This window comes from Prionailurus bengalensis, chromosome D2 (genome assembly GCF_016509475.1).
Source record: "Prionailurus bengalensis isolate Pbe53 chromosome D2, Fcat_Pben_1.1_paternal_pri, whole genome shotgun sequence".
Classification (NCBI taxonomy): Eukaryota; Metazoa; Chordata; class Mammalia; order Carnivora; family Felidae; genus Prionailurus; species Prionailurus bengalensis.
Window position 1 is genome coordinate 9,545,268 of NC_057351.1, and position 15,981 is coordinate 9,561,248.

General features: G+C 40.1%; 1 protein-coding gene across 1 annotated transcript in view; it reads right to left on the reverse strand.

Annotated features, from left to right (window-relative positions):
• CHRM3 (cholinergic receptor muscarinic 3) overlaps nucleotides 1–15,981 on the reverse strand; it is a 519,800-nt gene that overhangs the window by 463,719 nt on the left and 40,100 nt on the right. The window lies entirely within an intron of this gene.

Genomic DNA, 15,981 nt, shown 5'->3' on the forward strand with positions numbered 1-15,981 from the left:
TCAAGAACAAAGTGGTGGGTTGGGTCCCCCTCCAATGGTGTGGTGGGGATGGAACCAGCATTGAATGATGGCGCACCAAACCCAGTGAAAAAAGAAGAGTATATTAAAAGGAGTGCAGGATGCCAAGAAAAACACTCTAATTCACACTGTCAACTCCAATAATGTCGTCTCAATAAACAGATTCCAATTTTAAGGCCCTTCTACTTGGACACAAAGCTCCTGGTCTAATACGAAGCATTTGTAAATTTTGTTTTGTTTTGTTTTCCTGGCACTTAGCTGCTTTCAAAGAAAAAAATGCATGCAATTTTTTCCCTCCAGAACTTCCTCTCTGACCTTCCTTCTCTCTGTCCCCAAATTCTTAGAATATTGTAAGGAAATATATCTAGAAACTAACTTAGAAAACTACTTTTACTTAATCTTTTCCTTCCACATCTTTTTTTTTTTTGTATAAAGATTCTTAAGACTTTTTCCAAAATAATATTTTCAATATTGGGCAGTCATGAAATCTTGTTTAATCTCTAAAATATATTGCCAGCCTTATCTAACTTACAAGTCATCCTAAAAAATCAAATGGAAATCATTTAGTGAATATTTTAAAATACTAATTAATGTTAATCTGGTGATGAAAATGATTGCATGCATACATACTCATAAACTAGATTCTAATTAAACATAATTTGTAAAATGTGGAAAACCCGAAAAAAGTCACTTACAGACCTGTGCCCCAAGACCCAATACAACCACAAAAATAGATCCTCTCTCCATTTTTAATGACCATATTTTTACATACATAATTTTTGTGACCTGCTTTTTCTTTACTTATTCACTATTGTTATGTGGGCGATTTCCATGGTGTTAAACAACATTACTAACATCCTTCTAAAAGGCCCCTTAGAACCACTGGTACCTAGTCACTCCCCCTGTCTAAATGAACATTTAGATGATTCCAGTCTTCTCCTACTTTAAATACGCTGAAATTTAGATGCACACTGCTCTCACCATACTTTATTATATTTCACTAGAATGGTCCATTCAGACTTACACATTGCCAGGCTGTTTTTTCAAGGGATTGTACCATTTATACTCTCATTGGTAATGCATGAGTGAGGTCATTTTGCTGCACATTGACAGTCACTGAAAATGTCTTAAAATTTTGTGTCTAGTCTGCAAAGGAAAAGTTAGGTCATAATGACCTTAACTTACATTTCTCTGATTGCTGTTTAAGATGTAGTATTTTTGTTCTTGTTTAGATGTGTTGACGACTCTTTAGCAAATGGCTGGCTATCCACATTGATCACTAATCTGTGAGCTGTCCACTAATTTCCTAACAGTTTAACTGACATTATATACTAAATACAGTTTCCTTTTATTTTGCTACAAGTTACATTCACAGCTTAATCAGCTCCAAATGAGATTTCTTATTTTGCATAAAGGTTATAAATATGAAAGCATTCAATTCTATTTGCCTTTGTTATTTTTTTCTGTCTTCAAGGCTTAGAGAGTGTTTGCCACTTAAGATGTTTGGTAATTTAAAAAAAAATTTTTTTTTTCAACGTTTATTTATTTTTGGGACAGAGAGAGACAGAGCATGAACGGGGGAGGGTCAGAGAGAGAGGGAGACACAGAATCGGAAACAGGCTCCAGGCTCTGAGCCATCAGCCCAGAGCCCGACGCGGGGCTCAAACTCCCGGACCGCGAGATCGTGACCTGGCTGAAGTCGGACGCTTAACCGACTGCGCCACCCAGGCGCCCCAAGATGTTTGATAATTAACTCAATTTTTTTTAATGGATCAGTACCCTGTAGTTGGCTGTTCTACATTCCTCCCCCCACTGGACTGTTTCTGGCAGGCTCTTTCTTTCATCTCTGAGTTCCCCAGCATCCAGTAGATAAAACTCCATATTTCCTGATTTTGTAGATGGATGAATGGATGGATGGATGGATGGATGGACGGATGGACGAGGATGGTAATAACACCGGCTAATGTAATTTGACTTCTTAAGCACTGTTCCAATCATGTTTATAAATACTAACTCCACGATGCATTGAAGTTTCTAGTCTTAACCACACTTATATAACAATTTTAGAAAGAAACTGAAGTCCACCTCTAAGAGCCTGCTCTTCTAATGAAGGGCCATTAGAGAACACTTGTCAAACTTCTACGTCCACCCTGTGTCTTGGATGATGGCTGCACTGTCCACTAGCAACTATAAAATAAAGGTGTACAAAGTGCCACAGCTTCTGTTGTGAATGCATTTTCTCACACTTAAAGCTCAGATGCTTTAGTCTTAGAAACATGTCTGTCATATGGATGATCGCACTCCACTGAGTTTCCGGCATCTTCTTTCCTTCATCAGTAGAAAGAAAATAATGCCGTCTCCTTCGTGAGGTTGCTATGGAGAGTAAATGGGACAGTACTTAAGGCAATGCCAGGCACCTGGAAGAACTCCATAACATTTAGCCATTATCATCAACATCATTGTCAGATCAGCTAGCATTACCCAGGTTGTCACTCCTTCTCCTCTGCCAAGCTAGACAAATTTCTGAAAAATAATTATTTCATGACTATACAGTTCAACTTCCCCAACTTTCACATGCTCTTCAACACTGCAATCCGATTTCCATTTGGGAAGACACTGCCTCCAGTGTCCATCATCTCCTTATTGCTAAATCTGCTGGTCTGCTGCACAAAACGAATCACTGATCGCCCTTAACCTTCCAAACCTTCTGTCCTCCCTCCCTACAGGTAATTAATCATTAAACAAATATCCATCAAATCCAATCCTTCCATCTTGGCGAGCTTCCCTTCCTTCCTTTCTCTCTCTTAGCTCCCACCACTCCTAGAGGCCACTGGGAAATATGCAATATTCTCTGCTCTCTTTGATCTGTGTTTTTCTCCAAGAAAAAAAAAATATATATATATATTCAGAGTTATAATTCTAATTGCATCTTCCAATTGACTTTTTCCCTCAAATTCTCTGAAATCAACTAAATTGAAAACACTCCAGGTCTTCTATGATCTAGTTTCAATCTCCTTTATCCAGTCTTCCATTTTTCCTTTCCCGTCTGTTCCTCACCCCTGACCTCTCTCCTTGACAAAGTTCTTTTTCTACCCACCTTTCAAATCCCGGCTCCTACAGCAGGTCCTCTAATGAAGTCTTTCTTTCGTATTCTTCCCAGCACCAATTAAGTGCTTTATCTTTTATAAATCCTTAGTAATTTTTATACTCCTCAATTAATCTAAAACATTATTTTTATTTCAATTGTATATAAAATGCCTGTCTCTCCTATCATATTGTAAAATTCCTTGTTTATCTTTGTGGGACCCATTGTACCCAGGAGAGAGAGAGAGAGAGAGAGAGAGAGAGAGAGAGAGAGAGAGAGAGAGGAAATTGACAGAGTGTCATTTAAGTCTTTTAGATCTTATATTCTTCTTTTTTTAAAAAGAGACAACAATTTGATACACATAGAGAGCAACCAAGTGGAGTAAGAGAATAACGGGCTTTCGCATTTTCATCGGTACATACAAAGTGTGTGACTCTTGAGGAAGACCCATAACCAGCCTGAGGAAACTTTACTCATCAGTAAAGCAAGAATACTGATAAATAGCTTGAAGGATGCTCCTAAGAACTGGAGAAAACATAAGACATGCCTCGTGTGATGCCTGGCTCTTAGTATTCAAGGTCACAATTGCAATTATTAAAAGCAAATTCCACACAAGCTATTTTTTGGTAGGCATTACATAACACAATAAGTGGAGGAGGGTTTTGACAACTATAAAATATAGAACACATATGTCCCACAAGAGAGCTCAAGTAACAGGAGGACAGGAGGACCTCCACAAAGGTTTAACTGAACCTTCTTTTAGTCTCTCCCAAATTCTCTGTGATGACTGCAGCTTCTTTCACTCAAGCAATTTTGCATGTATCTAGCCTCTGATGAGTCAAAATATTACAATGACTAATGCTCAAACAAAGAAAAATATTTTTCTTCACATTTTTCACTTTCTAAGCATTTCTTCAGATTCTTCACTAAAGTAAGTACTTTCTAAAAAAAATACTCTGGATTTATTATAGGCAGCTTTCAACGTGACAGTCACCTTAAACAGCCGGAAAAATCTTATCCTAACAGCAGGTTTTCTTCTCAGACACGTTGATATGATCTTTGCAATTCCAATTCCATTTGTGCTTACATAACTGCAGTCCATCGGCAATTTTTTCCCCAGATTTGATGTTCTCATAATTATTTGTTTAGAAAAACCGATATCAATTTTATGTTCGTAGCACTACAAAATCAGCTTTCTTTAGTAAACTGCAGAAGACTTCAGTACGAGATATTCACTTTAACACCACATTAGGATACATGACTCGTGACAAATTATACAATCATCAGATTATTCCTCAAATACAGGACTATTCCATAAATGACTTTCATCCTCTCTGAACACCAAAAACTGCAAGTCACACATGGGGGTGGAAGAATACTGTAAATTCATTGTAAAATATCTTTATAAGTGACAGCAATGACCTCAGGCTTTTGTAATTCACTAGTAAATGAAATAAAATAAGCTGTGTTATATCACAGTCAATTAACCACATAAAACCATCAAGAAGTAATACTCTGTACAATCAAATGAAAATGTTAAAGATCGGTGGGTCAATTAAAATTGATATTTATCCTTATTTGTAAATACACTTTTGAGAACCTCAGACTCGACAAAACCATAGCCCAAGGATTTGTGCATAATAACAACACATATACCTATTGCCAGGGAAAAAAGGCAACTAGCACACAGAACTCACCAGGAAAGAAATGACACAAGTTCTAAGTATAAAAAAAAGTATTCTGATTTTCTCTTCCCATGCCTGCTGGCCGTGGGAGAAAGTTTAAGTCTCTGCCACTTCTGGTCCCTTTCTAAACTAAAAAAATAAAACCTGTTGTAGGTTTAATTAACTTTAAAAAGTTCCCTGCTTCTATTTTTTCTTTTTCTTCTTCTGTAATCAGAGCAAAAGCCAACAGTGAGAGCAGGCTGTTAGGGCCATCTTACAGGGTCCGAGCCACATTCCCCATTTCTGCTCAGGTTACCCCTGACGGGTAAGGAAATACAACCGGTGTGTGCCCCACACATTTGTTTCCAAGACAGTTCATAATCTCTCAACCTGAAAAATTTGTTAACCTCGAGAACACAAAAAGAAAAAACAAATGTCTCTATCCATGCATTCATCGAGAACTAGCATTACTTGTTTTTAATGCTAAATATAATCTGAGACAACGTGATATTCAACCCCTGCTAGCTGAAAGGAAGGACCGGAGACAACATACTTATACGCCCTTTGGCGATTAATATACGGGCTGTCTCCTTCTAGGTATACAGTAAAATTCAAATAGAATTTTTATGCTAAGAAAAATGATCTATCTGTAATTTTCTTAACTTCTTAATTTCTGTTAAAAAGATTTATTTGTTATCAAGGATCTTAAGATTCTTCATCTGTACATGGCAACAGGCAGCAAGAGTTCAACTAATGACAAGTGTATGAATTCTTAAACATACAAGCAGCTTTCGAAACAAATTGGTCATGGCACAATCTGAAGAAGAATTCTGTTTGACTGAAAATTATTAGCTGCAACTGTGAAAAATAAACAAAAGCTTTAACCACCTGGGAAAGCCTTCCCCTAGTTTCTCGGAAGGACTTATTTGAAAGGACCCTCATTGGGGCAGCAGGGTGGCTCGGTTGAGTGTCCGACTTTGGCTCAGGTCATGATTTCCCGGTTCATGAGTTCAAGCCCCACGTCGGGCTGTGTGCTGACAGTGCAGAGCTCACTTGGGATTCTCTCTCTCCCTCTCTCTGCCCCTCCCCCACGCTCTCTCGCGCTGTCTCTCAAACTATATAAAGAAACTTAAAAAAAAATACACAGAAAGTCATGCAACTTGCTCCAATTTAGGTAACAGTTGTGTTTTTGTTTGCTTTTCTGTTTTGACTTACGTTTTTAAAAAAAATTTTTAATGTTTTTATTTATTTTTGAGACAGAGAGAGACAGAGCATGAGCAGGGGAAGGGCAGAGAGAGGGGGAGACACAGAATCTGAAGTGGGCTCCAGGCTCTGAGCTGTCAGCACAGAGCCCGACGCGGGGCTCAAACTCACAGACTGTGAGATCATGACCTGAGCCGAAGTCGGACGCTCAACCCACTGAGCCACCCAGGCACCCCTGTTTTGTCTTACTTTTGCTTAACTTGCCCAAGAGCCAACAGCTCTAATGTGAACTTTTCCAGTTATAAATGTCCTTTCCCCTTTTTGTTCCCATTTCGGATCTATTCATCAGCAATTGATGACACATGCTTAAAATAATAATCCATACTTCTGGAAAACTGTGTGAAGCCTTCCACCAGTTAAGAACCATTATCAGGAGAGTTTACTTTGCTTATTTTTCTGTTTCTGGCCTCGATCTGCTGGTTTACGAATTTAACTGTTGACACCAGGAGTACTAAGCAGCCAAAAGACTATCAAAGAAAAACACCATCCAGAGTAACGTCTGCCTCGCAAGTGAACAGTAAATGCAAATTCGACCGCCCAGGGGAGGCTGAGCTGTTTATGGAGTTGAACCACAAAGATCTGAGCTAGTATCACAGGTTTCCAGGCAAGGATTAAGGGATTATTTAATTAGGTACAATTCTGGGGCCGTTAATTAGTGTGCCATGTTAGTACTCCTGTAAAGGATACATTTGTTAATTGGTTGAAGAGCAACAGGGCGTTGAGACCTGTTCTCTGACAAAAAATAATACAGTCAAGAAATACTGCTATTGATGAGGAGATAGGAATATTCTGAGCGATGGAGCTAAACATTGCTTTGATGATGAATACGCCTTATATTTCTCCACCATCCAAATTGGAACTGAACCCCCGAGTATAGAGTTAGCCATGCGCTTAACGTTAGTATTGCGCATCGCATATAATGTATGTATCCTGTATCGTAAACAGGATACATACATCGTACAAGGTCAGCAGTTCAGCTTCCTAGTTGGATTTTCTGATCTTCTGACCTTTTTCTTTTCTTTGTGACTCACTTTCAAGAACTACCTTCTAGGGGCACCTGGGTGGTTCAATCAGTTAAGCATCTGACTTCGGCTCAGGTCATGATCTGTAGTTTGTGAGTTCAGGCTCTATGGCGGGCTCTGTGTTGACAGCTCAGCATTAAAGTAATTTTTTAAAGAACTACCTTCTACACTTTACACTCAATGTCTAAACCCACCGGGTTCCTAGCCCTGAAGTGAGGTCTTTTAAACTTCCTGATATCACCTTCTTGCTCATTATTTCCTAAAATCGAACAGGCTGATGCCACGCCCTAGTGAAAGGTACAAGGACTGACTTCTGCTCCCTACAGAATGTTCTCCACACAGACGGCCCCACTCTGTGTCCTAGACACAAGCAGTCTATACCATTCAGTACAAAGACCCAGGCACAGTGACACTGAAATGACCACAATAGATCATAATAAACTCACGAAGCCCAAATTTTCAGGAGTTTTAACAACTTGTGTTCTTTCCAAGATCAACCTTTTGTAGTATGTTGACTGCCTTCTCCATTATTCTAAGAAAAACTAACAATAATTAGAATTTGTCCAACAAGCCCTTTCTTACCCTTCTTTGGACCCTATTTGGAATTCTCCGTTTCACTGCCCTTACAGACTTCCAGGTGTTTAGTGTCCTCTCGCTGCTCCCAGTGCAGTCTGAAGCTGACTGTAGCCTCCCATCAGCTACCCTCCTCACAAGTACCAAAGATGCTAATATTAGTTCTCTTTCCCCAATACCCTTTACCCTTTCCCATGAATGACTAAATAGAAAAGCTACGAAGTGCTATTATTACTATTATTATTAACATCAGCAGAGCCATTCATGTTCATGTCACAGAAGACAGCCACAACTTTGACCTGGCCACCTAGGAAATCCCAGGACTTCCAGTGCAATGTAAACCCAAGGAGCATGTTTTGAACTTGTACTTGTACTAACTAGTGGCCTTCAGTGGAATTGCTAATTCAACCAGGGAAATGTGCCTTTTCAGTAAGTGCCATTAACCTATGTGAACCTGTCAATTTTCACACTACGTTTGCCAGGAGAAGGTACTGCTGTTTAAGAACCTGGGTATTCAACTAGGCTCAATTTATACAACTATCTGTTGGGGGAGGGGGCGGGTCACTATGTTCATCAGAGTCAGGGTTACACTTGGATTTTGTATGGAACATTCTTTGCTTCCAAGTCTCTAAGTTACATCAATTTGGTTTTCTATTCTTTGATGACTGGGGCACATTTGTGCAACCTTTTGCTTAGATAATATCAAAATTCTGAAACAGGTTTCAGAAGCATATCACTACTGAAAAATACTGTATATAACAACTATTTTTTTCTTAGATTGCATACTTAATCAGAAAGCCTCAAGGTTCTTTAGAAGAGATTTGTAACTTACAAAAGTAAACATCATCTCTCCTAATGCAGAGGTCTCTTGAAGCTTTTGTGGCTTAGGAAAGCTTCTCGAATCTCAAATATTGAGTCACTATTGTGACTGACACAATAGTTCTACCAAATTTATTGTAATGACAGATTTACTGTAATCCATGTCATATAGACAATATACAAGAAGGAGATTATGTAACAAGCTTTGGTGTATAAAAGTAAAACACAGAAACAGACTGTACCAAAGTCAACATGCCAACATGTGGCAGCAGAATGCCGTGTTTAGCTTGGCCAAATCGAAGCAGAATCTTGTCCTTTATTAGTTAGCTTATAAAGTGCGATTCCATTTTTAAGTTGCGTATGGGTTTGAAGTCACATACAGAATTAGCCTTACTTGAATGTGTCTCTGTGTGTTTACGTGTGTGTCGAAAATTGGCACCATTTATAGATAACTTCTGTAAAAGTTTCACATCTCAAGACTTTGGCTACAGTTGCTGAAAACATACCTTCCTTACCTATTAAGAAAATACCCCGGGGACCTGGTGTGGGGGCCACAGAGAAACATGACATCCCCGGTGCTCTGTGTGCTCTGAGAATAGCTCATCTGATCTCTTGGGGAGATGGGACTGGTCAGGACCAAGTTTCTGGGAGCTGGAACAGAAGCCAAGGCAATGAATATCAGGGGTGGGATGACCAGGGGTATACTCTGTGGCCACGCAACTACCACATACCTAGGATTGTCTGGGCTTAGGACTGTGGTAGATAAATCCCACACTGCCTCTGCCCATGGGGCTGGGGCCTCTCCATTGCTACCCGACTCCATTCTTGGTAGCCTAAGGCTGAGGGCATTTGAGCCTTTCTGCTGCCAAGAATCGGAGTCTTTAGCTGGGCTGAGCTGGGGAAAGTCAGGATAGTTTGCTGCTGCTGTGTGGCACCCTAAACTTGAGGTCACCCTAGTGTGCCCCTGAGATCCAGAGCACTGACATAGAGTCCAAGGTCCTGATGTCTGGTAGACCTAACATCAGTGTTGGGTAATGCTGGATAAGCACTTGACCCCTCTGAGTCTCAGTTTCTATCCTTTAATGGAGTTAGTTTGCCTTGGGTTGTGAGGCATGAGTGAGTCCCCATAATATTTAAAATTGACATTGGGGCACCTGGGTGGCTCAGTCGGTTGAGCCTCCGACTTCGGCTCAGGTCATGATCTCATGGTTCTTGAGTTCGAGCCCCGCGTCGGGCTCTGTGCTGACAGCTCAGAGCCTGGGGCCTGCTTCCGATTCTGTGTCTCCCTCTCTATCTGACCCTCCCCCATTCATGGTCTGTCTGTCTCTGTCTCAAAGATAAATAAACATTAAAAAAATTTTTTTTAAATAAAATTGACATTAAATACAAACAAGAAATTCTTTTTTTATTGTCCCTATTGCTTGCAGGTACTCTGCTATGTTAAAACATTATTTATATGCAAAACCTTTGCTCCATTTTGTACATTTCTGTGCCTCCCCTCTTTAAAAAAATAGGCTCCACTCACCTACATCCTATCAATGCTTTCAGGCTGAGGTCTTTGTTGATGCTAAATCAAGATTTGGGAGAAGAAACGTAATTGTTGGTATCTGCCCTCGTGACTTGTCTCTGAGCAATTGTTTGCCATTTCATTCATTCAGTAAACTAGTATTAAACTCTTTAAAAAAAAAGAAAAAAATACCTTGGGGTGGAAATAAGTGTAAATGTACTTAAGATACCATATCGTGAAACATGTTTTGTTCTATTTTAAAATGTAACGTGCGTTTGCCGAAGAAGAAATGCAATGAGCGAGAAGTCATTAATGAACTTTAAGGTCTATTAGAGTTAGAACTTCCATTTCTCTCCATGTGACCTTCACCCTGTGATTCTTCCAATCCCCATTTCAATTAGCCCAAGGAAGATCTCAGCTCCACACTAGGCAAAACATTAAGAACGTTAGGAAGACCTTAAAATTTTGCTAATATTGGGGTACGTGGGTGGCTCAGTCGGTTAAATGTTCAACTCTTGATTTCAGCTCAAGTCATGATCTCACAGTTCATGAGTTCAAGCCCCACACTGGGCTCTGCACACTGACAGTGGGGAGCCTGCTTGGGATTCTCTCTCTCTCCCTCTCTCTCTGCCCCTCCCCTGATTCTTTTAGTACCAGCCAGACTCTCGATGGTCTCTGGTTTCAGATTTCCTTTCCAGATTCCCTGAGTTGTTTGGTGAACCTTTGGGATTATTTTGTCAATTTTCATCTTCTGCCATTGCTACGGGGTGCACAGGTCCAGTAAGAAAAGCTCTACCTGCCTGGGGCTCCCCAAGGCCATTAAGGGGAGCAGACAGAGCAGAATCCCACAGCAGAGACTGTGATGTGACTTCAACACTCTAAAAGGGGCGTGACCAAGCATTAGCAATTACTTAACTGGAAGAGAGATAAAAATTTTCCTTACCCACTAGGTTGTAAACTGTGTGAGGCCACTCATTTAAAAAACAAAAGAGTTTATATGTGAGATATGTGGTGTCTAGCGAGGCATTCATGTGTGGTTCTGGAACTGGAAATCCCATGAGAGGTCACTTCATTGGGGCATCCTTCATGATAAGGTCAAACAAGAAAAGGGCAGGCAAAGGCCTAACTCCCAATAAAGATGGAATAATAGGAACACTCAAGGCAAAGTTGAATCTGGGAGAGGTACTGGGGCGGGGGAAACAAACGAGTCATACAGATAAAACCCTGCATTGCTACTAAAATTAATATGTTTGCCCTAGAAAAAGTAACTGTGTATTACTCTGAGGTTTCTCAGTAGGAAGCCTTTCAAGGCAGAAAGTTACAAAGTAACAGCATCCAGAAAAGGTATCTGAGCGCAATTAATGAATGTGAGAGCCATTCATAAAGCTCTCCCACTTTTGATCAAAATAAGGGCAAGTGACTAACCCCTGGCTGGTTCCGACAGGTTGGGGAGATGGATGAACAAAAGCAGCAGTGGATGCAAAGGAACAAACAAATCTGTGTTATCTCGGGATTGCACACACACCACGGTCAATGCCACGGGCAGAGGCTGCCCACGGTCAATGCCAACGGGCAGAGGCATCCTGCCGATTCATCTCGTAATGGTCTAGTGAGAACAGCACTGGAAGCACAGCTCGGTTTACTGGGAGGAGAACAGGCTCGCGTCGTGCAGTCCTTGCCCTAGAATGCTGGGGACCGACGGTACATCGAGACCTCCGACTTCCACGTGGCTTGCGTCCTCAATCTCTCCAGGTTAGAAATGCCCTGACCCGCCAAGCTATTTGAAATTAATGTGTTTCCAAACTGCTGGGCAATGTCAAAAAAACAAAAAACAAAAAACAACAACAAAACTCCTCCTAACCAACCTCCCTGCCTTTCAGAATACTAAACTAAAATAGCCAAGAATTCTCTTTCTTTCTTATATGCCCATGAGCATACACATAACACGTGCATACACAGATTCATTTTTTAACAATTTGTCAAATATTATTATTTACAGTATCTTTCGAAATTATTTTTTAAAAATACCACATAACTTAGGGCGCCTGGCTGGCTCACTCGGTAGAGCATGTGACTCGATCTTGGGGTTGTGAGTTCGAGCCCCATGCTCTCGAGTAAAGAGATTACTTAAAAATAAAATCGTTGGGGCGCCTGGGTGGCGCAGTCGGTTAAGCGTCCGACTTCAGCCAGGTCCCGATCTCACGGTCCGTGAGTTCGAGCCCCGCGTCAGGCTCTGGGCTGATAGCTCAGAGCCTGGAGCCTGTTTCCAATTCTGTGTCTCCCTCTCTCTCTGCCCCTCCCCCGTTCATGCTCTGTCTCTCTCTGTCCCAAATAAATAAATAAACGTTGAAAAAAAAAATTAAAAAAAAAAAATAAATAAAATCGTTAAAAATATACCACATCTCGTTAATTCTCAACAGAGAAGTGTGATCTTCTGAACCATGCCTTGCATAAAGCCCTCTGCAGTGCAAACTATCACACAATGGAAATGTTGAAAAATAAAGGCATAAAATGCTTTTTAGGAGAATCAAAGGTCCATGTGAGCTCAAAATTAAATCTCCGTAGTCTATAAACATGGTGGAATTCATTACTTCTAAACATTATCTGTCAAACATGGAAAGCACTGAACACATTTTTTACAGTATGGACACTTACTAAAAATAAATAAGAAACTTCTAAATGCCTAGCCTGCCTTAGGTATTAATTGGTAGGAAAGTTGCAGATACATTCATTCACTTACTCACTATTTCTTTGGGATAATACCAAGTGGTGATCACACCAATAATAGTGAGAAAAACCTTTATTGCACCCTTAAAAGCACTGAGCATTATTAACTAGTATTTTTATTTCTAAAAAAATTAATTGGGCAACTGTTCATATAATTTTTGCTACTCCCAGTTTTATGAAACATTTAACATTTATTAACAGGAAAGAAATGGGAACAATACTGTCTTCCACAGGCAGTAGAGTCCTATAATGAAGTCCTAAAGCAACAAAGAGCATGAAAGAAAACAAAACAAAACAAAACAAAACAAAACAAAGCAAACAAACAAACACTAAGAAACACCACAGACTGACAGACGGCAATCTCAAATTCCCAACCAAAATACCCATTATTGTTTCCTTTCAAAGCGACTCCAATCCCATAATTTAATCTGTGTATCCTTCCATCCTCCCTTCCTTCTTTCTCTGTTCTCTTTCCTTCTCTTTCAATACCAAGCAAATATTATACGCTAGAATCGAAATTCGTATGTGCAGCGATGTCTGTTTTGTTCACTGATGTGTTACAAGCACTTAGCGCCTAGCATATAGTAGGTGTTCAGTAAGTATCTGTTGCATTGAACTGGATATGCTGGGACAAGAGCAGTAAATCAGACACAGTTCCTGCTCTCAAGGAAGTCACTCTATAGCTGAGGAAACAGACAAGAAGATCATATAAACCATGTGTTACATGGTAAATTATAGCAGGCACTGCGCAAAATGTTCTTGGAATGCAGAAGGGCATTCTATTTCTATATAGTAATTCTATTTCTATATAGATGGAGTAGTCCTATGAAATATCCAAGTGAAGATGATGTTTATCTTAAGTTAGGAGACAGAAGCAGGGATTAGCTACACAAACAAGGCAGGAAAGGGCCTTCCAGGTAGAAGAAATAGGGCACATAAAGGAATGAATTACGAGATCACAGGGCGCTGCCTGCCCAACTAAGGAGAGGCTTGTGTACAGGTAAGAGAAGTAAAGTTATCCGGCGTCAAGGCTCAAGTGTAACTCATGGAAACCACTGAAGAATTTCAAACAAAGAAGCAATTTGATCAGATTGTGATCTTCAAAAGCCAGTTTTGAGGGTGGGGAGGAGGAAATGTGTAAAGACTGAAGGGCTAACGTCTAAGTGAGGATGAATTACATTTGTTTAGGCCAGAGTGTGGTGGGTAGAGGAGATGAAGGAGGGGACAGAGACGGATAAATAATTGTTGAATTAATAGAAAGACCAAGAATCCTATCCTAAGAAGCCCCGGTATTGGAAAATAAAAGAGCCTATAAACTTGGCTGAGAAAGTGATAATCGAATATTAACAGACTTACTATCTTTGGGTAGAAAAATGCATTTGACTGAATTTGACGGTTTCTCTTCAGTTCTGAAGTACCAGAGAAGACTGAATCTTCTCTCTAGATTATTAAATAATACCACGCTTGGTTTTCATACATTCTATTTTCAAACATATCTTGTCGTTTATCACATTGCAGTTTTCACAGGATGAACATCAAAATCAACTTTTCAAAGGAAACAGCACAGACATCCCAGCACAGTACTTACAGGTGACGTACCGTGGGGTCAGCATAAGTAATCCCCAATTAGTCCACTTGTGCAAAGACAGCTGTCCTCACAAGCTACCTACAGAGCATCTTCCCCACTCACTCTTCATATAGCAAACAGCAGCCACACAGCAGCAAGCTCATTAGGTAAGATTAAACAAAAGTGAAACCCAGGTGACTAAGGAGGAGGATTAATATATTTCGATATAAATACAGAGTCTGAATGTCATGTCAAATTATATGTGCACAGACCAGCTAATGGAATGCCCCTGAGACGTTACCACCCAATAAAAGATGCTCCCAGGAATTTCCCAGGAGGTAACAAAACTGCTTATGAAAACTGAGTAGGTAATCGCCAAACAGACACTTCCAGATGGGATTTTGAATTGGAACATGTCGTTTATCTGTCTCCCCGCCCCCCCTTGACAGTCAACCTCTATAAGCCATCTTGGGGTGGCATATTCCCCATGCACAACTACTGTGATAGCCACATTCTTCAAGGATGAGGGAGATGGTTACAGAGAAGGAGTGTCGAGGGTTACAGAGAAATGTGTGCTCTCCCCTACAGCAGGGGCTTGCTGGATTTTTGTAACTGCTCACAGTACAGTTTTTAGCACTCTAGCAGACTGACCCAAAGCAGCGACTTCCTGACTCTTGGGGGAAAGTCTATAGACCCAGTAAAATCAAAATGGAAGTCGTTCAGGACTAGAGTCCCACCTCAAAAATCCCTAAAATGGAGGTGGGGGGGTCTCTTGTTGGCAAAGTTTCTTCAAAGGATGCCAAAAACTGTTCTCTACCTCTCTGCATCTCTCACAGCACTTACTAAGCACTAAATAAAAGAAATGAATCGCTCAAGTGGTAACCAACACTATCCTTGACTGTAAATTACAGAGCGTGGCAAAGGCAGGGAACTTCAGGCAATTTACACTGACAGTCAGTCTTCTCTTCAAAAGCCAGGGCCTGACCTTGAACTCTGTCTGGGTTTATTTTGCTCCAACCTAAGTCCACATGTAGTAACTTTGAGGGATAATATTTATTTCCCTGTTGGTAAAGAGACTATTGTGTCATGCAGATCCACTGAACCTTGTTAATTTCATTATTTGGCATGCCCGGTTATATCCTCAGGCATTTTAATTGCTATTTTATAGCCCTTAAAAATCCTTTTCCTGAAAATGAAAATCAGTGAAGCAGATTTGATAATCTGTGGAGGGTTGATAGAACAAAAAACTGTTGTGTGATCCTTATGTTCCTTATAAATTTATTTCAGAGGGAAAATTAACTAGGTTGCATAGATTTATTATGTAAATTAATCTTTCTCCTTCTGTATCCCAGAGCATTTTATAGGCATAGTAGGTACCTATCAATATGTCATGCGCCAGTGAATAAATGAGTTAATTTCATTAGATTTTTCAATATGGAAGGATTATGAAGGTCACATTCTATCATTCATAGTGAAAGTCTGGCACAGTAGTACAATGTGTGGTTCAGAGGGATTGGTTTAAAAGCAGTTTCGGGGGGCAGCTGGCTGGCTCAATCAGTAGAACATATGACTCTTGATCTTGGGGTCATGGGTTCAACAAGTCCCATGTTGGGTGTAGAGATTACAAATAAATAAATGGAGATTACAATAAATAAATAAATAAATAAATAAATAAATAAATAAATAAAACAAAGAAACAAGAAGCTCTAAGGTCAACTAAAGTTAACAGATGTTAT